This window comes from Dioscorea cayenensis, chromosome 20 (assembly GCF_009730915.1).
Source record: "Dioscorea cayenensis subsp. rotundata cultivar TDr96_F1 chromosome 20, TDr96_F1_v2_PseudoChromosome.rev07_lg8_w22 25.fasta, whole genome shotgun sequence".
Classification (NCBI taxonomy): Eukaryota; Viridiplantae; Streptophyta; class Magnoliopsida; order Dioscoreales; family Dioscoreaceae; genus Dioscorea; species Dioscorea cayenensis.
The window spans coordinates 13,625,631-13,652,119 of NC_052490.1; the positions used below are offsets into that span (position 1 = coordinate 13,625,631).

At 33.8% G+C, this 26,489-nt stretch overlaps 1 pseudogene; it reads left to right on the top strand.

The window, feature by feature from the left end:
• The first annotated feature begins 4,178 nt into the window (after positions 1–4,178).
• Positions 4,179–26,489, top strand: part of LOC120251316 — a 36,778-nt pseudogene continuing 14,467 nt past the window's right edge.

A 26,489-nucleotide genomic window follows, 5' to 3' on the forward strand; every position in this document is an offset into this window, starting at 1 on the left:
AAATAAGAAAAAGAAAAAGAATAATAATAATAATAAAATAGTAAAATGAAGTAGAAGAAGAACAAGAAAAAAAGAGTAAAAACAATAAATAAATAAGAAATAATAATAATAAATAAACAATAATAACAAGCAGTAGAAAAGGAGAAGAAAAAGAGCAATAAATACAATAAAAAATTTGAAAAAGAGGAAGAAGAGGAAATATAATAAAAAATAAGAACAATGATAAATTAATAAATAAGAAGAATAATACATAATAATAATGTTAAATATATAAATAAATAATAAGAAAATAATATATGACTAAGAAGAATAAATAATAATAATAATAATAAATAAATAAATAAATAAATAAATAAGATAAATGAGAAGACGAAGAAGAAAATAATTAACATAAAATAAATTAGAAAAAGTGCCAGAAAGGGAAGTATAATAAAAATATCAGAAAAATTATAAACAAATAAGAATAACAATAGATAATAATAAAGAATAAATAAATTAATAAACAAATAAGAAGGAAAAGAAAAAGAAAAAGAATAATAATAATTAATAGTAAAAAGAAACAGAAGAAGAACATAAAAAAGAAGGGGAAAAATAATAAATAAATAAGAAAATAATAATAATAATCATAATAACGATGATGATGATTATAATAATAATAATAACAACAACAACAACAACAACATCAACAATAATAATAATAATAATAGTAATAATAAGAGAACGAGAAGAATAAATATATGAAAAATAAAAAGATGAAAAAGAACATGAAGACTAAGAAGAAATATAATAATAAATATGTCATAAACATAAAAAATAAATAAATAAATAAATAATAATAATAATAATCACAATAATAATAATAAATAAATAAATAAATAAATAAATAAATAATAATAATATGCTGTAGAAGAAGAAAAAGAAGAATAAAAATAAGAAAAATAAGAAAAATAAGAAGTGTAAGAATAATAATAATAATAATAATAATAATAATAATAAGAAGAAGAAGAAGAAGAAGAAGAAGAAGAATAAATATAATAAAAAATAATAAAAATAATTAATAAGATATCCATAAGAAAACGAAGAAGAAGAAGAAATATAATAAAAAATAAGAAAATCAAAAATAAAGAAATAAATAATAATAATAATAATAAGAAGAAGAAGAAGAAGAAGGAGAAATATAATGAAAAATATAAAAAATAATCATAATCATAATAACAACAATAATAAAAATAATAAATAAACAATAATAACTAGCAGTAGAAAAAGAATAAGAAAAAGATGAAAAATACAATAAAAAATTTAAAAAAGGGGAAGAAAAGGAAATATAACAAAAAATAAGAAAAATGATAAATAAATAAATAAATAAATAAGAAGAATAATACATAATAATAATAATGTTAAATATATAAATAAATAATAAGAAAATAATATATAAATAATAATAATAATAATAATAATAATAATAGGAAACAGAAGAAAAAAAAGAAAAGAAGAATAAATATAGTAAGAAACATAAGAAAAATAATAAATAAATAAGAAGAAGAAGAAGAAGAAGAAGAAGAAGAAGAAGAAATATAATCAAAAATAGAGAAAATTACTTTTTATCTCTCGTGAATTTCAAATATTCCCAAACAACCTCTCCAAGTTTGGCAAACCCCGGACATCCCTTCCGTTATTGTTTAACTTCCCTTTTACTCCCTACCGTTCACTTCAAATGGGTCCATGTTGTGAAATCCCATTTTTGCTCTTGAAAATGGTGGGAAAAAAGCGCCCAATCACATCATGTCCAACCTTTATATGTTGGGTTTTCTGCTTGCTTTCTGTTAGACAATGTTTAGAAGTTGCATTACATCTTCTTGTTCTTCTCCTCATTTGGTTTGTTCGATTTCAGTTCAGCTGGTTTCGTAATACGGTGAGAATTTCTTCGTTGCTATCACTTTGACCATTTTGCGGAAGGGAGGGAGTAACAAAATTTATAAACAATGCATGTTTATTATGGAGAGTTTTCGTGGTATTGATGGATGTAAATCTTTTTCAGAAAACGAGTCAGGGTGAAGTTTATCATACCCGAGAGATATAAATCGGTTTGTCCAACAGAAAATGAAGTTGACTTCCAGCGGATTGGTCAAGTGCACTCCATCTTCAAATGAGCTGTAGTCGATCTTGTTGTCGAGACAGACGATGTGTCATTGTCAAATCCTACTGAAAACGAGTTCATTTCGTTGTAAAGTTTTTCTCGTTTATGTTTATCTAGTTGTATATGTTAAATACTGTTTAACTATACTATTCTATGTTTAAATATATTACATATTTGTTTAAGAATTGTCGTCTCCATTTAAATTTGTCTTTATCTGTTTAACTATTCATATTAACGTTTAAATATTGACCTAACGTGTAAACTCTTAAAGTCTCTGCGTAAAATATTGATCTTTTTCGTTTGAACTAAGTGTTGGTTGGCATGCGGTAGATGACAAGTTTATGGTATCCCGTGCAGAAGAATTAATGACGGCATTAAATTTTCTAAATTTTAACATAAATATCGGAAGACCCGTTCGTCGTGATCAGTCAAGCTCTCCACCGTGTGTTTCCCTTTTTTTCTCGGATCTGAAGCGTCAACCGGCCTGTGGACTTCACACCATAAATGAGAAGGAAGAACCCTTCCCCTGGACTACCCCTCCTCGTCGTCCTCCTCCTCCTCCTCTGTTTCTTGTCTATGATATTCGCTAGAGTCAGACCAAAATTTGAAGATCATCTCTATCTTAAAGGATGTCTCATGATCCTCCTCATCTTGAGAATCAATCAGCCGTAATCACGCAACAAGTTAAACTATCTTTTCTTGGCCAAGTCGAAATTCGCGCATAATTGCCTGAATGCGGAGGATTCTCCAGTGGTGGATGACGGGCAAGCAATTAAGCGGGCATTTCGACTTAAGCAAGAAAAGAAAGTTTTCACTTATTGCTTGATTGCGGAGGATTCTCCAGAGGAGGAAGATCATGAAACATCCTTTAAGACGGAGTTGATATTTATCACTTGAGAATTGTTCTCACCCTTTAAAAACTTTTCTTCAGTATACAAATATTATTTTTTGTGTTTAACTCTCAGGATCTTCGCTTAAGTCAGACCATGATACATTGATTAATAGACGTTTTTATCAATGTGTTTGCTTAACCTTTTTTAACGTGTTGTGTTCTACGTTGTGTAGGTTCAAGTTGATGCCCATGTCATGCAACCACCGTGGGCATTCGAAGGTACAGATACATGGTGAGTCGCATGAAATGTTGTAAATGTACCTTCATTAGTTTGTTGTGTTCTACGTTGTGTAGGTTCTACTTGGTGAGTCGCATGAAAAGTTGATGCCCATGTCATGCAACCGCCGTGGGCATTCAAGTTGATGCCCATGTCATACAATGAACGAGGGTCGAATCGCGAGTGTCCGAGGTCCGAGAAGACGTTGTAAATGTTGTAAATGTTCTAAATATTGTAAATGTTTTATTTTAAATGAAACAAACTTATTTGAGTATGAACTTCTGATATTTAATCAGAGGCCATTGTAAATGTTTAAATATTTTAAATCAAACAAACTTATTTGAGTGTCAACTTATGATAACTTGTGATATTTAAACAGAGACATAGTAAAAACAATTTGAGAAACAAAAAATGGCATTGTAAACAAAACAAAATGTTTAACAAAATTGATTTACTCTTTAAACAGTGACAACAGTGTGTAAGCAAATACATAAAGATGTTTAAACAGTGACATGATAATTTAAACACTATATACCGGCCATGCATATTGTCCCAGTGCAGGTAACTCATCGACATAGTCACATCTCTAGTTCGGATCCGAGCAGGACATGTTTGGGAAGAGGATTGTACCCAGGAGCTACCCAGGAGATTTTCGAAATATATCGTAGGTTTTGGAAAAATATCCATCTTTAATGCGATGTTAGTGAAAGCATTCAATTTAAACAATAACATATATTTTAAAACAGTTCAATCACTATATTTAAACGGTTTACATATTTTTTTAAACGATATAGAAATTATTTAAACAGTTAACCGTTACTTTAAACACTATATGTAATGGTTTAAACATAAAAAGCTTGACGTTTAAATAGAGACTCATAATCAGGTGAGAACTTTCCTTCGAGCGATGATAATATGCCTTCCTCGCGACAATGGTGGAAAGCGGAGGCCAACTTCCAGACAAGGATGCCGGCCGAAAAGAAAAGATGAAGATACAGAAAGAAGCGGGAAAAAGTACAATGGATCCAGTAATATTTGTCTCTAGGGATTATCCATTATCTGTTAGTTCAAGTGGGTCCACACTAGTTATTTCCTTTTTTGCCCTTGGGATGGAGGGAAAAATACCGCCCAATCACATCATGTCTAACCTTTATGCATACAATTGTGCACTTTTTTGTTTGCCTTTCTGATTGCTATTTGTTCTTTACATCTTCTTCTTCTTCTTTTTCTTCTTCTTTTTGTTCTTCTTCTCTTCATTTGGTTTGTATGATTTGGTTTTCGGCCGATATATTATGGAAAGATTTTGTGGTATTGCTAGATACAATGGGGAGAGAAGAGTGCTAATGTTCACGGTTCAGACTTCTTGGGAGTTGGTGTTAGCTGAGATATGTGAGCAATGGGGTCTCGAAGTTTCCCTTGTCATGGTGAAGTTTATCACACCCGATGGATATAAAACGGTTTGTCCAATAGAAAATGATGTTGACTTCCAGCGAATGTGTCACATGCACTCCATCTTCAAATGCGCTGTAATTGATCTTGTTGTCGAGACAGACAATGTACTATTGTCGAATCCTACTGAAAATAAATTTTTCTCATTGTAAGTTCCTTCACTTTTATTTGATCCAGTTGTATAGGTTTATTATTGTTTAAGTATGTCAATCACTGGTTAAAATCTTGTATTATTCGTTTAAGTTAATTATTCACTATTTAACTATTTAATTTAACATTTAAATTTTTAATTTATCACTTAAACAGTTTATTCTCTGCTTAAAATATTGATCTTTTCATTTAACTGAAGTGTTGGCAGGAATTCAGATTCTGCGAGCGCTCCCGTTCAACCCCATGGTGACCCTGACGGTGTGGGATGTCTTCCTTCCTCGTCAGATCATTTTGAAGTGCTGTCGTTGGATAATGGACAACGTTTTGATGGTGTTGAATATTTCAGGGACGTACTTTGAAATTTTGCAATCAAACGGAATTTTGACTTCAAATTCATAAAGAACGAAAAACATCGGGTGACTGTGGAATGCGCTGCCGATGGTTGTCATTGGCGCCTTCATGCATCAAAAGAGTATAATAAAAATACTTTCAAAATTAAGACAATCAACCCGTCACACACTTGCGGTGGTGGGATAGGTTCGGCGTCACATCCGAAAGCGTCCAAAAAATGGGTAAGCGCACGAGTGATTCAGAAGCTCAAGGACAGGCCCTTGTATAAGCCCATCGACATTCAGAAGGACATGTTGCGTGAACATGGTGTCCATATACCATACAAGCAGGCTTGGTCGGGAAAAGAGCATGCCCGGGTGGTCCTTGACGGCAGTGGCATCTCCAGCTACGATTTGTTGCTTTGGTACGTGAATAAGGTGGCTGAGACAAACCTCGGCAGCATTGCGATCGTGGAAAGAGACAGTGATCGTTTTAAACGTGCATTCTTTTCTTTCAGAGTGTGTATTGTGGGATTCAAGAGGGCTTGCAGGCCGCTGCTGTTTCTCGATGGTACCCACCTCCTTGGAAAGTATCGGGGTACTCTACTGGGTGCCACAGGAAAAGATGGAAACAATGGTTTTTTTTATGTCACCTTCGGTATTGTCGACAACGAGACCGATGCCAATTGGACTTGGTTCATATCCAAGTTAGGCAATGCCTTATACGAGGAAGGAGATTATCATGAGATAATTACCTTCGTGTCGCACAGGTCCAAGAGCCTTGTGAACGCAATTGCGAGAGTCTTCCCTTCTTCACCACATGCATACTGTCTTCAACATTTAGAGGTCAATTTTATGAAATCCAATGTCAGACTTGGGAAGGCATTGAGGGAGGAGTGCTGGTCTATATGCTTTCGCATTGCGTGGACATCAACGGCTAAAGAATTCGATGATAGTTGGGGTGAGATGTATTCAAATGTCACGGAGTCGTTAAATGCTTGGATCAAAGAAGCTCGCCATTTACCGGTGACGAAAATGGTCGACTCCGTAAGGTCTTCAAATGTTGATTTACACTTAACATTTGGTGTTATCCTTTAAAACATTTCATAATTGTTTAAATATTATTGTCTGACTTTAAATATTATTTTCATCATTTAAATATTTATCCTACTGTTTAAAACAGTTTACCAATTATTTAACCATCACTGTTTTTGTTTAACCTTGTTTGACAGGTTCAAGTTGATGCGCATGTTATGTAACCGCCGTGAGCAAGCGAACAAATGGGAGACCTACTTATGCCCAGACATACATTCGAAGGTAGAGATAACTGTCGAGGATAGCCGAAATCTTTGTGTTGGTCGTTGTGTCGATGATCGTTACGAAGTGATCGACCAGTGCAGCAACTCTGTAGATCTTACCATCAGAACTTGTTCATGTTGAAGGTGGCAAGTTTATGGTATCCCTTGTAAATACGCTTGCGCTGCAATAATGCAGACAGACACCAACGTTCATCGATTTATTAGCAGCTACTTCACCGTCGACAATTACAAACTGGCATATAAGGAAGTTATATTCCCCATACCCGACGATAACAAGCCTTTAGACAGAAATTATGAGCTTCGTTTGCGACCGTCTGTGACGAGAAGGCAGCCTGGGCGTCCTAAACAAAAAAGGATTGAGGCGCAAGTGTTTGATGTCCGCGAGTTACATTGCAGCCACTGTCATGGATCCGGTCACAATCGTAGATCTTGCAATGAAACTGTCGCCGACTAGGCATTGTAAATAAGCTGATTTCTAAAGAGAAACAAAGTGAATTGAGTGCCAACTTTTCATATTTAAACAGATAAACTCTTATTCTTTACAGTGGACGCATTTATTTAAACAGAGACAGTGTCATTTTAAACAGAGAAACTGTAATTTTAAACATTTAACACTGATATTTAAACGATGATTGGTAAATTTAAACAATGAAACTGAAAGGTAAACAATGACACTGTAAGTTAAACAATGAAATGAAACTGAATTGAATTTAACTTGCTTTAAAATTGAAAACAAACAAAAGTTAAATTGAGAAAATTCATCATGTTCTTCGAAAACAAAAACAATGAATTGCATTTGACCTGGTTTACATTTGAAAACAAACAAAAAACTAGGAATTCTATCTACCCGCTTGCGACGACCCCCCTTTTCATGGACGCCAGCTGCCCTCCCCTCCTTAAGTATGCGGGAAACATACTTTAATCTCAGATAAGGGGCGTCTACCTGCAGTAGCCGTAGCTTCTCATCGGCGAGTAATTGCTCGATAAACCGCATGACATAGACGGCTCAATCGACACTTTCTTGTTTTTGTCATGGGGTTTCCATGTCGTGAACTAGTGGGTACTTTGAGGTCGCCGACTCGCCGACTCACTGAACTCCATATCGACACAAATGTCGAGTAGATTCCACTGTCGAGATATACAAGTTGAGATTAGAATACCGATTAAATACCAAATACTATTAATCGGACATAATTTATTAAAGAACTTACCATGTCCAAAGCGTCTTTATCGTACCCCGCGTATGAAGAATAATGCATGTATTCTTGTTTATCATTGTCAAGGACGACGATATGGAAGTGGCCATTCATGATTATCGGGAGGATGACAATGTTAACTTCATGCAAGTTGCGCACGGCATCTCCAATCATAGCCATAGTGGTTTCATGTGTGTCGTCCTGCTTTGACATAAACAGCGCCAACAGTCATGTGATGGAGGCGCACTTATAGTAAGGATATGGCACTTTGCTCAGCGACTTTTGTATTATGCATACGAAAGTGTCCGTCACATCGTCTATGACCATCTCCTTCCCCTCAAGCAGAGTGTATAGTTTGTCCTCGTGTGGTGCTAACAGCATCATTCTTCCACATGACAGTGCTGAGGTTAAATGATAACAGATATAATTAGACCATATTGTAACTATTTAAATGATATAGACAATTTTCAAATGATATTATAAATAATTAAATGTTAAATAGATAAATTAAGTGATAATATATAAACATTTAAACACTATCATAAAAACTTTAAACTTACCTGTCCATAGGGTAGTTGAGGAAGATCCTTATCAACTCATGCTCCTATTTGTTAAGACGCGATTGGCCAACCCATTTTTTCTTCTTCGGAACAAAGACTTTCCGAGCCGTCTCGTCTAATTTTTTATTGGCCTTGATCATATCTCTCGTTGCTTGGTTGGGGTTATCATGCGGCACTGTTGTTGAGCCTTGACGGTGTTCAGCACCAGCAGCATCTTCCTTCGATGCAGGGACGATGACAGCATCAATCGCAAACATATCCTTACATGGTTCTTGTTGTTGTGGGATTGTGTCTGGCTTTGATACGGGGACGACGACAGTATTAACCGCAGATATATCCTTACATGCTTCTTGTTGTTGTGAGATTGTGTCTTGCTTTGATGCGGTACTGTTGGCCACGGCCATGGCAACAGATTCAACGATCTTCTCAACAGTGGCCACGGTAACAGCATCAACGGGAGACACACCCTTAGCTTGTTCTTGTTCTTCAGGGATTGTGTCCATCTTTGATGCCGCACTCTCGGCCGCCGGTTCCACCGGGTCGGGGATTTCGTTAACAAGAGAGTAAACGATCTTCTCAACCGCGGCAACGACAACATCATCTACGATCTCCTCCACCGTCATGGCCATGTCATCAACGGCGACAGACTCAGTAACAGCATCAGCCGCCGATGGTGTTGCTATTGTTTCATAGCAGCCGGCAGTTAAGACAGAGGCAGTATTGTTCTCCTCTTTTTCGCAAGTCTTTTCGAATGTGGCCGCCTTGGAATGGCCACCCAATGATGTCGTCGTCGTCAAATTCCGACGCCTCGTTCGTCCCGGGTGCTTCATTTCTTTGAAGGGACGACGCGGTCGATTGTGAACGTCCTTCCAGTGCTTCAACCCGAGCGATAAGCTGAGGAAACTTGGTCATCAATATCTGGCACGCCTGCATAAGAGTTGCAGTGATATCTTCGCTTAGTGCCATCGGTGGGGTTGCCACGGTCGGAGGGGCTGCCATGGTCGGGGGGGGCCTACCACAATCGGGGGACCGCTCATTGTCGTGGTCGGGAGAGGGGGTTGTTGCAATCTGGCGGGGTAGCGGAGGGCTTCTCCGGCGTCAAGGAATGCGTGCGCGTGGTGGGCTGGAAGTAGGACAACGGCGTCGAGCACGCACGATGAGGCGGGTCTCATCCTCGCTTCGAGCAAGTGGTTCAGGAGCAATAGCATCCATCCGCTCGGTTGGCTCTGAACAAATATATCTTCTTCAGCATTCACCGGAACCAGCTGAGGAAACTAACATATGTAAACCAAATAATTTCAGCGAAATCATTCAGTTTAAACTATAAAAACTATATTTAAACAAAGTATTTATATATTTAAACATTATAGAATATATTTAAACGGAGAACACAATTTTTAAACTTTTATGAATAAATTTTAAACTATAAATAATAAAGTTAAACGCTAAATAATATGTTTAAACATTAAAGACTTCTGTTAAACATTGTCCATGATTTATTACCTCTTTTCCTTCGAGCGATAACAAGCTGGTTTCTATCGTCGCTTGCTTCCGGTAAGTACTTTCACCGAAGCACAGCATTCTTGGGATCTTGCCGAAACGGACTTTCTTTCCGGTTACGGTTAGCTCGTAAAACAAGATGTTAAGCGTGACCAAGCAACCTTAATATACCCTGTATTGGTCTTCTTCCCCGCGCATCTATCTTGCACTCGAGCGGCTGCTTGTGGAATGTCCTCCATAAGCCACTTATACGTCGTCTGCACCCATGCGTATCGCCCCATGGCGGGTAGATCATCAACATAATCAACGATCCAGTTTGGAACCGAGCATGATGTATTTGGGAAGAGGACTGTACCCATGAGGTACACCATCAGGAGTTTGACAAAATTTTCTTCCTCTCCCCTCTGTCGAACAAGTTGCACAAGAATGCTCTTGATGGAGTCTCTGTGTCTCTCGTAGGTTTTTGATAAATACCTCCCTTCGAACGCTGAGCGGGTTTTCTTCTTCTGAAACATGACTGCGTCATCATCGCAACGCAGACCAAGAACGAGGGCCACATCTTGAGGCCTGAAACTGAACAGGCTTTCCCCGATCCTGAATTTATTAGTGCGGCCATCGTACCTTTACAATAGAGAATCAAGAAGGGCCCTCTCTTGGAATATAGCTTCCATCTCAGTGAATGCTACAAACGGTGTCCTTCGGATGATCTCCCAGTGTCGAGGGGTCATGTGATATTTTAATTCAGCCAAGGTCTCCACTACCGGTGTCAAATAGCATCGCCCATTAACTAGGTTGATCGCCATAATCACAAGCCTGCGACAATAACAACACATTCAACAAGCAGTATTCACAAATGTTTAAGCGGAAATATAAGGTTTTAAACAGTAACCTCTCAATCCTTAAACAGAGATATCACTTGTTAAACAGAGACCTAGTTTCTTAAACAGAGAAAACAATACTTAAACAAAGACAACAATATTTAAACGGTAACCTCTCATTTATTGAACGTAGACCTCATTTGTAAAATACAACCATATCAAATGAAAGGGGAAACATACATTATAAATATTACATTAAATTATAACAATCGAAAAACTATTTCGATAGCAGATATGCATGACAAAAATCGCAAAACAAAACAAAAACCTAGACGAGAAATTGCCCTCGCAGACTAACAAAAACCTAAGTCGAGAAATCCCCCAGTACTTCAATATTTTCCAACAAAAATGTAAGCGCAAAAACAAAACCGAAAAAAATCTTTCAGAATGTAACGCTTAACATAAAACCATACTCAATACCTTAGATCAGAACCCGATGAAACGGCAACTACTTACGGACTTCTCCTTCGCGACACCGGTGGAAAGGGAAAAAGTCAGAATTACAGAGGTCACACAGAGAGACAATTTTCGAGATGCTTCTGAAACTGGAAAGTCAAGACGCGAGTCGAGAAAAAAACTCTATGATACTGGGCCCAAGAATTCTCAGTTACCCTACTGAAACCCCCACTTCCTCTTAAACCGCCGAAAATAATGCAGTTCACGACTCCCTCACGCAAGGGCATTTTCGCTCTATAAAATTTGAAAAATCACTCCGCTGACATCCGTTATACGCTTTGTGGGGATTTGAAAACCATATAGCTTTTAAAAAGGAAAGGGCTTTGTAGGATGTAAAAACTAACTTTGCTTTTGTAATATCTGCAAATTTAGGGGGTTTTCTTGACAATTTATTTTTAAACAAATATGGTTAAAATTCAATTTATATATATATATATATATATATATATATATAATGATATATAATTATATTATATTTAATAATGATATATATTGATATAAAGATATATATAATAATTATATTATTGATAAAGACGGGCTTCTCGATTCAATCATCGGCGCCCGCTTCTCACCATCGCGTCGGCTCGTGACGACGAGAACGAAGAAGAAGAGAGGTAAGATCCTCATCCTCCACTTTTTTTTTTCCAGGTTTTTGGCCAAGCTGATGATTCGTAGGACTTAGGGTTTATTGGGTCTGTTTGTACTGTACCGCAACTCTTCTCGATGCCTCCCTTCTCGATTTCATCAGCGGCGCCCGCTTCTCTCCTTCTCGCCGGCTCGTGACGACGAGAACGAAGAAGAAGAGAGGTAAGATCCCTCATCCTCCACTTTTTCTTGACTAGTTTTTTGGCGAAGCTGATGATTCCTAGGACTTTGGGTCTGTTTCTAGTGTACCTCGCCTCGTTGTCAGGGTTTTAAGAGTTGGATTTGGGTTAGGTTTCCTTGCCATTTGGTTTTGCTTATTTTGATGCTGATTGTTCTCTTTCGGTCAGCACTGCTTTAGAAAGTAGTATTCCCGAATAGGCATTAAGGGGGTTTTTGTTTGATATTGATGTTCCACCGATTGTTTTCATTTTTATCTGAATTTGGGTTTCTTTTGATTTTGTGTGTTCTGTGATGGATATACTTGGAGCTGTTTGTGATTTTAATGAGATTGGCAGAAGGATTAACAGGAAAACGAAAAATCATAAAGACATACTTATCTCATCTTCAGCTTTTGCATCACAAATATTGTATGAATATTGTTTTGAATTGAATAAGCATGTATAGCATAGTTTTGTGTTCAATGGTTGTAGAGCTAGACCACATAATTTAATTATTTTAATTTGTTGGATGGATTTATTCTTATGTTAACATTGTTGGTTTTATTTGAAATTATTATTATTATTATTTTTTTTTTTCGAAAGATGGATAGGTTGACTTGAATACTTCATTAATCTAATCAGCCAATTACTGGGTCATATTTAGCTTTTTCATGAACAAAAAGGAGTATTTTTGGCTTACGGATATATGCCCAGTTCATACAGATTAGTTTAGGATTAGGGTTTTCTTTTGTTATTTCGATCAAAATTAAACCTTAAAAGTTTTGATTAACTGATTTATTGGTCAATTCATGGATTAGAGCATCACAGTTAGAGCGTTAGTTAAAACGGCAACAAGTTAAATATGCTTGTTTCATAACAGTAACTGTGAGCAACCATATACAAAGTTAAATATGCTTCTTTTAAAACCAATAACCATGAGAAACCATATTCATGGTTATCTAAACAATGTCAAATTATGAGTTTTAAAATCAAATCTACAACTATGTAGACAATGTATCTGCTTTAATATTAATAATGTTATTAGTGAATGTTTGTTTCACAAATGTAAATTGTCATTTATTAGCACAGAAATCTAATTTTTCAGAATTTAATTTATGAATTAAAGACAACTTTTTTTGTGATTGGTGTACATAATAATTTATGATCAAGGAAAGTACTGATAATTTCTAGACCTTGTATCATAAGAAATATTTACTTTTTCATTAGGTTGTAGGACAATTGAAATTAATAGAAAGGAAAGGAAATTATTGTTGTATTTGGAACTTTGCACGTGTTATTAACTAATAAAATTTATTGATTTATTGTGGTGTTAGGACAACCATTGAGAGTACAAGAAGGCATGTTTTGGACCTCCAAATACTGGATTAATCAGGGAAGCTGATTTACAAGTACGATTTTTTCTTTTTCTTCTTTTTGTTTTACATTCATATATTGCAATCTAATTCTTCAACCAATAAATGTTCTTAAACTTGAACTATCAGTGATTGTTTGCTTTGAGACTTGCTCTTATTGCAATTCTTGTCTTCCCTGAACTTCCTAAACATGATGTTAATGAGAACTGTGATGATGATAATCATGATGATTATGATGATTACAATTATTGTTACTATTATTATTATTATTATTACTACAATTATAACATTGTTGAAGATGATAATGAAGACAATGACAATGAGGATGATTGTGATAGTAAACATGATGATGATAATGAAAAAGAAGATGATGATGCGAATACGATAGTGAATATGACAAGGATGATAACAAAGACGAAAGGTTCTCTTAAAATGATGAGAAAATCATGTATTTATGTTTTATTTACACTTATAGGAGAGTGACTAATAAAATGACGTCATGGAAAAGGGCTTTTAAGTAAATTCTTACAATCCTATATAGCTGACTATATCATGCTATTTTGAATAATAACTTCTATAAAACACTCAGGAGTCGAGAGAGACATGGCGCCATCTTTTCGGAGCCATAGCCACGACGATGAGGCCATTGGCAACTTTGATGACTATGATCAGAGGCCCTACAATGGATGATACGACCTTGCCCTCACCAATAGCCGGTCGCTACCACCATTAGAGAAGATCTACAATTTTCCATAGAGAAGTGAGAGTCTCAAACCTCTTGAGATTGTGCACGTCTATGCTCTCCCCATGGAGATCAAGGGCGGCGATCATAATCAAAAATTCATTTAGGAGTAAGAATTTTTTTTTTATTCTCTATCTCTTTAACCTTTGTTTTCTTGATTTGGGGTTTCAGTTTGTATTCATGCTTTTGGTTTAAATTTTTTTCAAGAAAGATACAGTAAACAGGGATATTAAATGCCAATCTTAGGTCCATGACTAGTTTTGTTATGAGATTGGTTCTGGTTTTTAGGGTTTGATTGTGATTTAAACCTGTGAATTATGTGTTTTCCACTAGGGTTCTACGCTGTCTTTTTTTCACTCTCGATTATGTTTTTTTTGTTCTCATGCTCGAATCCAGGTCACAATCTTAATACATTTTTTCAAGGAACTAAAGCCTAAGCGGAGTTCTATGGCCGCTATTTGTATAAAGATCGGTTCTTGTTTGTAGAATTGTGGTCCTACATTTAGGTATTTGTTCTTTTGTCTTAATTAAGATTTGACTTTTGATCCATTTAGCAAGGAATAGATCAGTGGAGTATTAGATTGTCTTTTATTTAGAAAGTGCTGTGAATTTGTGTGAAAAGTTCTATAAATTATGATCCAGTATTGATTATTACTATTTTCATATTATCCTTTCCTTTTCTTGATTAGCATTTTGTTTGTATGTCTAGACCTTGATTACAGTCTTGATCCATTCTTTCAACAAGTAAAGCAAAGGGTACTAGACATTATTCTTGTTCATACGGTTAACTGTGAAATTTTGTGTAAAGCTCAACCAATTTCGATTTGACATGCTAGGATTATCCATTTTGTCAAAAAGGCTTGTATGAAATAGGCATTAGATCCCGTTTCTATTTTTAGGGTTGAAGCATCTATAACCTGTGGTTGTGTATGTTGATTGCAAGGGTTCTAACTTAGCCCTTGCAGCTCTTGTTTTATATATTCATTATTGCTTGCCTTTTGAAGAACTTTGCTTGTGTTGAGTCGTATCATTTGAAATGCAATTGCAAAAAACCCCGAGAATAATGATTTTTTTCTTTTTTGTTAGGGTCTTTGGTTTGGCTGCATTCATGTGCTTGATCTTTTCACATTTTGTTTCTTTTTTTATTTTTTTGATAAATTTCATCTTTTTCTGATTGATTATCATGCTTTTACTAGATAAATGAATAAGCTTTGGCTGCATCCATGTCCTTAATTGTAATCTTGCAAAGGATTTTCGATATCATTCTTGTTCTTTTCCTATTATCATATTCTTATTTTTGGCATGTCTTGGCTTAAATTGAATCTTCTTTTCAAAGAAAAAATAAATGGTCATTTATATAATGGTTTGGTTCTTGATGAATTCTTGAATTAAAGTATAAGTGGAAATTCTTGATCATAATGATTCAATTCTCTGTTAACAGTTAATTATTGCAATTAATGTTGTTTGTTAATGGTTGTTGTGTTATTATCTGATAATGCTCGAAAGTTTTTTTCGGTTGTCTCTATACTTGTAAAGGTTGGTTCCAAGTGCCTTTTCTTATTTTCACCATGGTCTAATGTCATAAGTATATTATCATCTTCTGGCCTCAATCAATTTTGAATTATCTTCACTGTTGTCCAGATGTGAGTCCTAAATATGTTAATTAAAAATTGTCATCAAATTTTGGTTTAATGTGGCTTGCAATGTCCCCCTAGTTCTTATTTCCTATCAGACAGTAATAAGATTCAGTTTATTATAAGTGCTAACGATGGAGCATTAAATAAATTTTGCAGCTTGCAAGCTCAAACAACTGTATATTATGTTAGCATCCACGAATCTATGCGTAAATATTACTAATTGTAAATGGTTAAGCTGAACCTGCACCTCCAAATGCCATATTCATCCAAAAAGACCTAGGCGGCATGTTTGCTGATGTGGCTTGTTGATTGGTTTAGAACAAAGTCATATTGCTATAAATTTATTGGGACTAGGGTCGTTTGCTTAATTATTCAGGGTTTCTAAATTCCCTTTTGAACCAACATCTATTGACGTAATCCTTTCTTCATTATACCTTGCAATGTGCAGTTTAGTGGATGATGTCTTTACTTGTCGTTTTGGATGGGTAATATTTCTTACCCTTAAATTTGCAAATCCTGAGAAAAGCAAGTCAAGAATTGCAATGCCAGTTTCCGCCCCTTTTTTGGACTCAATATAGTATTTTTGCCTTTGGTTGGTTCCTTAAATTTATTGCATCTACAATGACTAGTTACACTGATTTCTTCCCCCTCAACAAGAACTCATCAATTAATGATATTATAGATGTTCTTGTTGTGCTGGATGTTTCTAAAGTGTTGAGAGATTTAAAACTGGAACTGTGTAAGGTTTGTTTTTGCAAATATGGAACTCATTTTCTTGATGGTTTTTGTTTCCAGTTTAGAGGTAGATATCTCGAAGTAATATCAACATGAATAATAGATTGCACCATTGTGTATGCTGGGATAGAACTTGATCTCAAATCCTGCTTATTGTGTAAAATATTATTGTGAAACTACTGAGAAATACAGATAACAAAACTGACTTCTACCATGTATATCTTAACATTCTGGCCTATACATCAGTTGAATATTTTTAATTTTTACATATCACTTGTATTTCTTCCCCTTATTTGTAGTAGTTCAATAATCTGTTCAATTTTCTTTGTAGAAATCCCTTTTAATTTATATTTAGGTTACTTTCTGTTTTTTCCTTCATTTTCCCATTTTTCTTTCTTTTCGTGTGTATTTATCATTATCACTTGCGGAAGTTTCATATATAAGCTTTTATGGCGAGGTGTTGTTTTATTTTTATTTTTTATTTTTTATTTTTCACTTTGGAGCATTATGGATGATTTTTTTTAGTTTGGAAGTCACCATGGTTTATGCTCATGTACCTTACAACTTCTAATGAGTACATATTATTGGCTAATATGTGGACGAATACAGGTCAAATATCTTATCAATCTTTTTTCTTTTTCTTGGTTTGGATGCCATTATTCAATATGAAAATTGCGAACATATTTGTTATGCCTTTGTTAGAGTTAATCTATTTTTTATAGTTAGTTTTGATCTTTGTTGTATTTGTCAGTTTGTTAACTTCATCCCTCTCTATATATTGTTAGTCTTTAATGACATTTGAGGAGTGGGAAATTTATTTATCTAGTGTTGAGTTTATGAGCATGTTTGGACCTTGTGCAAAATATTATACTAGACCTTCCAATATTTTGTTCAATACATTTAGAACAAAACATTTTGCACCTATCTACATTTTTAGTATTGATTACTTTCATATGCTGGCACTTGTTATTGAGCCCTGGATGGTTATCTTGTGTGATCTATAATTCTATAGCAGATAACATTAGCTACAAGCCAAACACACTAGATTCAACCAAGGTAGTCAAATCGAGATTCGAATCGTGAATCGAAATTCTAAATTTGTGAATCAAGTATCATGAATCGAATCGAATCGTAAGATTCGGTTCAACATTTCAAAGTCATATATATATAACATGATTATATATAAAATAAAAAAATAAAAATTCTAAGTCATGAATTAAATATAAACTAGTTTGGAAGACATTTTCTTAGTTTGAGATCCTGTTTTGAGCTTAGAAGACATTTTCAAGTATTAAGCAAACCTATATATATTTAAAAAAAAACATTAGTTATTTCAAAAAATAGTTCAGATTTAAAAAAATTAATATAATAATCACAAAAAGATTAAATTATGTTAAAGATTAGTTTTTAAATTAAAAAGATTTCTTTTTCATAACAAGAGTTTTTAAGATAACAAATTAATTTGATATTAAAATTAAAAAAGCATTATTTTTTTAATTAATCTTTGAATTTTTGGATAACAAATTTAAAGATTAATTAAATAATCACTAATTTAAAAAAACTTTTATAATAATTAAAAATAGTTGATCGCATGCATTATAATAAAGAATTTAAAAGAAAAAGAGAAGAATGCCGAGAAAGATGAAGAGATGGTATAAAATGCCTTTGTTGAGGATGTTGGAATAAAACAACAAAAATTTCTCCTTCCTCCTATGTTTCTTACTCTTTTTATTCTTCCTTTTTCCTTTGATTTTTCTAATTCAAAATTTGTATTAACTAGGAATCGTTGATCTTCTCGATTCATATCGATTCGACCGATTTGAGAGACGATTCAAAGCGATTCATTCACGATTCTAGATCAATTTCGATTCTTTTATAAGATTAGAACCGTTACGGATGAAAAACGATATGAATCGTAAGATTCGTATCGAGAACCGTACGATTCTAACTACACTGGATTCAACCAATAAGCTTGGGCTAATAGAAAGACAAACTCAAATTTATATGTTTATACTAATATTTACTAAACTAAAATGGGCCTGTCAGTTATTCTTATAGGGATGACTATGAACTCTGTTTTTAGAGTACAATGAGTTGATCTTCTCATTCAAGCGTGATCTATGAGAAAGGCAGGCTGATGATGATTTCTTCTAATGGCTAGTAATAAATACTAAAATGTTCTAATCACAAAACATGTGAAAGGAAATGAGAGGAAGAAGAGTAAGAACGAAAAAGTATTGCAGTGTGAATCAGTGTTACTAAAAGCTCCAAAAACCCTAAACCCCTAAACCCTAACTCCTAGCCCCTAAACCCCGAACCCCGAAACCTCAAACCCCCAAACCCAAAACCCCAAACCCCTAACCCTAAACCCGAAACCCTAAAGAAGACAATTAAAAATTCATTTAATATTTACAAGAATATATGATTATAAAAAACATATCTATGTTCACAAGAAAAAAAAAATACATAACATTTTCGTTTATTTATATTTAAGAATATTCGCATGAATAATTATTTATGTTTATAAAGAAGAGACTTAAAAAAATAGTTAGAGGGAGCAAAATGATTAGAGATCATAGGGACTAAAATGAAAATGGAAATGGAAATGTCAAGGGCTGTTAATTAAATTTACCATGCTATTTGGCCATCTTTATAAATCCATTTTTGAATTGTAAATTTTTTAAAACACCCCCTTTATTGAAATCCGTAGGAGAGATCGCGAGCCTGTGAGATCACGCTCTTGTGGACTGTGGAGATCAGGCGGCGATGATGAACTGCAGTACATCCAAGCACCAACCTTAAGGAGTAAGTAACAAGAACTTCTTTGATTCTCAGATAGCCTTTGTTTTCTTGACTTAGGGTTCTTGCTTGAATTCATGCATTTGGATCTACGTTTTGATCCATTGGTTTCAAGAAAGATCTTGTAGATAGGGGTTTTAGATTCCGATCTTGGTTCCATGGTTGTTTGGTTCTTGTTTTCATGGTTGGATTGTGATTTAACCTATGAATTATGTGTTTTTTTTCTTGGGGTTCGACATTAACCTGTTATCTCCTCAGTGCCTTTTCTCTCTGTCTTCTCTATTCGCTTTTTTATTCTCATGCCTGGATCTAGATCAGAATCTTGAATCCATATTATCACAGAACTGAGCCTAAGCTCAGTTCCATGGCCTCCGTTGGTATGAGATCGGCTTTTGTTTGTAGGATTGTGGTCCTGCATTAAGGTTTATGTTTTTTTGTCTAGATTTAAATTTGGCTCTTGATCCATTTATTAAGAAATATAGCAATGGGGTATTAAATTGTGTTTTATTTAGAAGGTGCTGTGAATTTGTGTACAAAACTCTATAAATCATGACCCACTATATTGATTGTTAGTGTTTATATGTTATCCTTTCCTTCTCCTGATTAGGGTTTTGTTAGCGTGTCTTGATCTTGATTGCAAGCTTGATCCATTCTCTCAAGGAGTAGAACAAAGGGGTATTGGACATTGTTCTTGTTTGTAGGGTTTACACACTCAATCTTGATTCCATTTGTTGAGTATACCCTCTTAACCTTCCTTGTTCTTGTCTAGGATTTGTGTAACATGCTTGGATTATCCATTCTCTCAAGAACATTTCTATAGAATAGGCATCAGATATTGTTTTTGCTTTCAAGGTTTAGAGCATTTATAACTCATGATTCCATTTGTTGTTCTAACCTACCCTTACAGCTCCTATTTTATATCTTCATTATTGCATGCCTTTTGAAGAACTTTGCTTGTATGTCGAGTTATATCATCTGAAAGTCAACTGCAGAAAACCCCAATAATAATGATTTATTACTATGTTTGTTGAGGTTTTTAGCCTGTCTGTGTCCTATGTTTGATCTTTCACCAATTGTTTGTTTTGATAAATTTTGCCTTTGTCTGATTGATCGTCCTTCTTTAACTAGAAAATTGAATAAGTTAATTGCAGGCTGGACAATGTCTATAAACTTAAAATTTGTGCAATATATATATATATATTTTGGTTGGAGCATAAATTGCCACCTAATCTTGCATATGCTGATTTATCATTTTCTTCCTACTGAGCCACAAAAAAAAATGCTTGGATTTATCCACTCCTACGCCATGTTTTTCTTTTCTCGTATGGAGGGTGCATTGTAGAAACTTATTCTAAAACTTTAGCTATAAATGGATCTTGATTTACTAATTCAACCTGGTACATATGTTTTTATATTTCAAGGTGGCAACTTGTTCTCAAGATTTACTCGATTATGCAAAGGCCTCTCTGTGATACTATTGGAGGTTATGTTTTATTGCAAATTTTCCCCTCAGCTGCCACATATCTTGCTCTTATACCTGCTAGGTATGGTTGTCATAAGAACTGCAATTTGAAAATAAGTCATTGTCATTTGTCAAGTATTAATTTGTATCGAGTAGGTCACCCATGGCTCTTATTTACATCATGTTATGATTGTACCTATTAGCATGATCTATGACATTGTGCTCCAACTAAGTGTACCTTTCTCTAAGCATATACAACCCATTGATTAAACTACCAATTTAATGTGAATATGCATATATTTCACGGAATAATTTATATTCGTTGATAAATGATAATTGCCTTGCTTTTATTCTTTGGTAGATCATATGTTATGATTGTTGCATCATAAACTTTACATATATGGTATCAATGGTTGTTCTTGTGTGCTTTTAGGTGATCATGCTATAGAATGTGATCACTTTTGTCTTTAAATCTATCTACTAACTTCTAGATCCTTTAGTTGTGATTGTTTACTAATATAATAAGACCATAAAAACTACTCATATTGATTGTTGGCCTCTTATTTTAAGAAGGTTATATGTTTTTTTTACTACATTAAGTATAATTTATGCCAGGCACTTCACATTATTATTGCTGATATTCTCTAGCATGATTTAATATATATATATTAAGATTAGTAAACCTCCTAATCCTCAATTTAATTTGATTACACTAGATAGAAGTCGCATGTCATTTATCTCCTTGTCAAACATATAAGGTGTTTCTAACTCAGAAGTTGTTCATTGACAATTTACATAATGGACTTATGTTCTAGATGATTCTCTTTCATTGCATTGCCAAATAACAATCCAATTTGTTATTTATTCAGCGGGTGTCTCGAAGTCACATGAGTTTTACTTTAGCATAGTTTTAATATTCATTTGTTTGAGAGCTTAGTACCATTAGGAACATCATTCCCTCAATCTATGATATAGCCATGGTTTTTAAAATTGTTTGAGACTAGGCCTTGAGGCGCACCTCAAGGCGAGGCGCAAGGTCAAGGCCTCAAGGCGCACGCCTTCAATCAACTAATTGAGGCTTAAGCCTTATTGAAAAAAGCGCACGCATTGAGGCGGTGCGGCTCATTGCATGTAAGGCTTAAGACTCATTGAAAAAAGTGCACGCATTGAGGCGGTGCGGCTCAGTGTGTGTGAGGCTTAAGCCTCCAAAAAACCAATCTTCTACTACAACTAACTCTTCTTTAATAAATGATAAATAGTATTATTTAATGGAGAAAAATTAAGAGAAATAAGAATGAAAATCTGTATTTTTTAATTGATGACAAAACAAAAATATTTTTTAAGATAAGTTTTAACTTACAAATAAGATGAGTTACAATTTTATTAATTTTTGAAAACAAAACAAAGTATTTATTTTATAAATAAAAATAATATATTTTAATAAGATAAAGTGGCCTCTTGTTTAAGATAAGCTTTCAATTTTATTAATTTTTAAAAACAAAACGTGAAGAATTTATTTTATAAATAAAAATAATATATTTTAATAAGATAAGGCCTCTCCTTTCCAACAACAGGATTCTTTCGAAAAGGAAGCAGGAGCACAAAAAAGAACTATACACACAAATATGCATGTTTTAAAAGATATTAATTAATTATATATTTTTTAAAATTATTCACACATACCTCCTAAGATGAATAAATTCTATATTTTCCAAAATTTTAATTACCGGAAAATGAAAAATAATGTTCTTCAAAAGGAAATAAGTTAACAGAAATAAAGAGTCTACTTCTGAAACTATTGTGTTTTTGAAAAACAATATATTTTTCAAATTTTTTGATTGTTGAAAAACAAAAATATTTATTAAGATAAATAATATTCTTTAATTGAGGCTTACGGCTCAAAACGCCTCGACTCACGGTTGAGAAGCGCCTCGAAACCCGCCTTGGGTTTTTACAAACCTTGGATATAGCTTGTTATCATGGGATAAAGCTTGCATTTGTCGTAATCTTAAAACCAAGTGTTATCATCATTGTAGATTCTTCTTTGTCAAATATGCTTGTTGACCAACTATATGGATGAAGTTCATAAAGTTCTATTTTTGATGATTTCTTTGATTATGTAGCTGACAACCATGAATTATGTTGTTTATTCAGTTGTTAACTCAGAAGTTGTGTTTATTGCTTAATAGTCAAAACAACAAGACACTTATGCTTCAGTTGGGCAATACTTACCCCACCACAATCATACACCATAGGGAAATAGAGTGCTCTTGTGTGTGTTAGCCTCTGTGGTGTCTTATGTTGTTGATCCTTCTGTATTGGGACCCATTGTGCAGTATTGTTTTTGGCAAATTATATATATATATATCATATGAGTGTTTGTATGGGTTATACCCATACGCCTTGCTCAATGGAACTAAGATTACATATTTACATATGAACTTTATGTTGTTCAGATTAAATTTAGAATTTTATGTTTTATTGTAGGACAATTCCCTTTGTGTGGAACCTTATCACCTCTGACTACTGCGAACAATCATTTTGTGGGGTATGTTGTACCTTCGATTTTTCTCTATGTTTTGTGGTTATGCTATTGAGTAATGCTATTGGTACAAAATCAACTTCCCATATGGCATTTCCAAATGAATAATAATCATTCCTTAAGATAACATTTCTAGACAGTCAGATGGATAATAACTCATCTGGGTGTCTAATTTGTTCATATAGCTTTATTCTATGCTATTTTTGGGTTTTTGCTTAGACTTTCTTTCCAAAGAAACTATATGACAAATGTGCTTCTGTGTACTTTGTACATGTTTCATAGCGTCTTATTGGTATTGATGAAGGAAGGGTGGATTGAGTAAAGTTGTTATATAAACGTATGGGAGTATAATTTATGGGTTGTGTGCTCAGACTGAAGATATTGTATACAATTGATCTCTCAAGTTTAAAAACTAATAAAAAAATTCATATGTTGGTAAACATGTGCTAGTATGATTTTGCATCTGGTTGAGATTTTTTATTTTTATAATCTTTAAAACTTTTATATCATATGATGATTTTACCTGAATTCTCTCCAAATACTGCACCAATATTTTAGATTGAGAGGCACTACTCCCTGATGGGATGGATCTCCTTTTCCTCAAAGAAAAAAGAAAAAAAGGTTTGTGTTCATGAGTATTAAACATTGATTTTTTTTGTTTCTGGAATACCACCGTGTTTTTCTTTATAGAGGTGCATTATTGTAATTTCCTAACTAAATCACAAATAACAAGTATGTCAGTTGATTCTAAGCAATAAAATGTAGAAATGATTTTTCAGTGATTTTCTCATGTTAATTAACTCCCTTTCTGTTCATGTTTATGTGCATACCTGGCATTATCAAATCCCTCTCTCTTTAACCCACAAGGGTCGGCATGTGCAACATGCATACGTTTTGGTGTTGTTTGTTTAAGGTTGGATAAATCTGAAGCTGGTTTGTCAGTTGCTTGTTTGAATTTGTGTTGAAAGGAAAATTTCTATTTAAAAATGTCCAAAGCAAACAAATTAAAATACATATTGTGAGATTAAAAATAGCTTTTCTAGTTACTGATGGGTATTTATCAATTTTGATTAGGGCTTTGTGTTTCCTTTCCATGTTACCTTTCTTATATTTATGGCTCAGTTTGGTTTTTAGTTTCACTAACTGTAAATGTGGGTTGTCACTAACAAGTTCTTCACACAAGTCACTTATCTCCCCTATCAAAATGAAGATGCTCTCTTTTTATATTCTAGCAAAGCTCTAGATGAGTTGTTCTTCTGTTCTTCTCTTGTATTGATCTTGGCCTTCCTAAAATAGGTATTTCATACTTCAATGTGAATTATAAGTATTGGATGATATTGTTGACAAATATGTATATGCATATACATTTGAGTTGATCATAATATTTGCATTATTTATTTATTTTAAGTGAATTTTTGTGATTGTTAATTGAATTCTCATGACATGAATATTTTGTAAATGATATGGGACACCAAAAATGTTAGCTTCATAAACAAATGCTAGAAATGGTGCTTCTTTTTTATGTGAATATTTACAATAGCATGCTGGTCTTATGATCTGGAAATTGTTACAACCACCATACAGCTAGCAATTAGCACGATTTGTCTTCTCTTTGTCGGGAAGCTGCTAGAACCATTGTGGGGTTCAAAATAGTTGTTGAAGTTTAGTTTTGGTGTGAAGTTTTTTACTTCGATTTGTGTCTTTGTTGCTGCTATTGCATTGTACTACATAAAAAGGGAGGAAAGTTACCTGTAAGTATCTTCATGCCCCTACTACTTATCTACTTAGTTCCCTGTTGTTCATACTTCATTTAGATCATACACACTTTATTCATTTCGCTGCTTTTGCATTATTAAATTCTACTGAAATGAGTGAAATTTATTTGTAACATAATAAATAAAGTCGAGATTTAAACAAAGCATCGATCAGTAAGGTAACATCTTTAATCATTAGTAAGCATTTCAGATAATCTTCAAAGATGCTTTCAAGAGCAATGATCATAAATTATCTCAATTTTCAAGTTGGTTGGTGTTAGATTGAAGATTAGTCTGACTAGATTGTATTTAGCTTACTGTTATAGAGTGTAGCGCAACTAGCTTTGCATTATAGGTGCCTTAAAGGAGGAAAGATTGGCACAACTATATATGGCTACTCATCCAGTAATGTTGGCCAAATTATCACATTTATAGAATTATAGAAATATAAAATTATCTACTTTGTTCAAAATCAAAACGCTGATAAATAGCATCCCATATTTACAAAACAGAGGATGTTTTGATTTTGCATTAGATCCTTAGTTCTTACTTGTTCTTTTTAGTGATTCAGTATTATTACTTTAAAGGGAGAGTTCTCTGAACATGAATAATTACATCACAAGACTTGCCTTATCTTGTAGATTTTTCTTGATCTTATTTATATATATATATATATGTATATATATATATATATATATATATATTTTGCTTTTGGTGCAATCGCAAATTGTAGGTCATAGGCTGAGCGGGGTTGTAACTTCATCAAGCATCCTAAAAGCAATGGTATGATGGCATTGCCTTTTTTGGATTTTACTATGAGAAGATACTTGATTTTTATGCAAAAATGTATTAAAAAATCATTATCTATTATAGAAATATTCTTGAATGCTGATTCTTTGTTGCATTCTCGATAATTTACCCTGGAAAATGGGAAAGTAGTTGATATCAATGCAACATCTACGACTTTGAAGCCAGATAAAAGCACAAGGAGAGGATTATGTTTTTATGTTTGCCCGATAAAGATAGGTTGACATTCAGGGCCCCTCAACCAAAGTCAACTTTGGGTGTGTTTACATTAATCTATCTTCTCAAGATTTTGTTTCATTTGTTGTTGTTTTTGTTGGTTATTTGTTTGTTAGTTTGCTTGGTTAGTTTTTTTTTGTTTTATTATTAACTTTCACTGATAGTGAATCAACCTTCTCTAACAAGGCTTGTGATGATGACCTAGTTAGAAATATAAGGAGCAACAACAGAATCATCATCTGTTGTTAATCACCATATCACATTAACTATAATCGAATTGGGTGGAAGTATTAATGATCGGAATGTAGATGATCATTAGGAAAAGATTACAACTGTCTGCAGCTATGTTATTATGTGTCAAAGGAGTAGTCTATTTTTTTTTTCTGCAAAACAATACTATCTCAGTTTTCTATCTAACCTTTCTTACTTTGCTAGATTCGCCTACTTTAGCCCAATTAATCCAATCTAAGTTTGGTTATTTCATAATATCCTGTTCTTTCGGAGATATTATGACTGTTTTTTTAGTAGCATTTGAC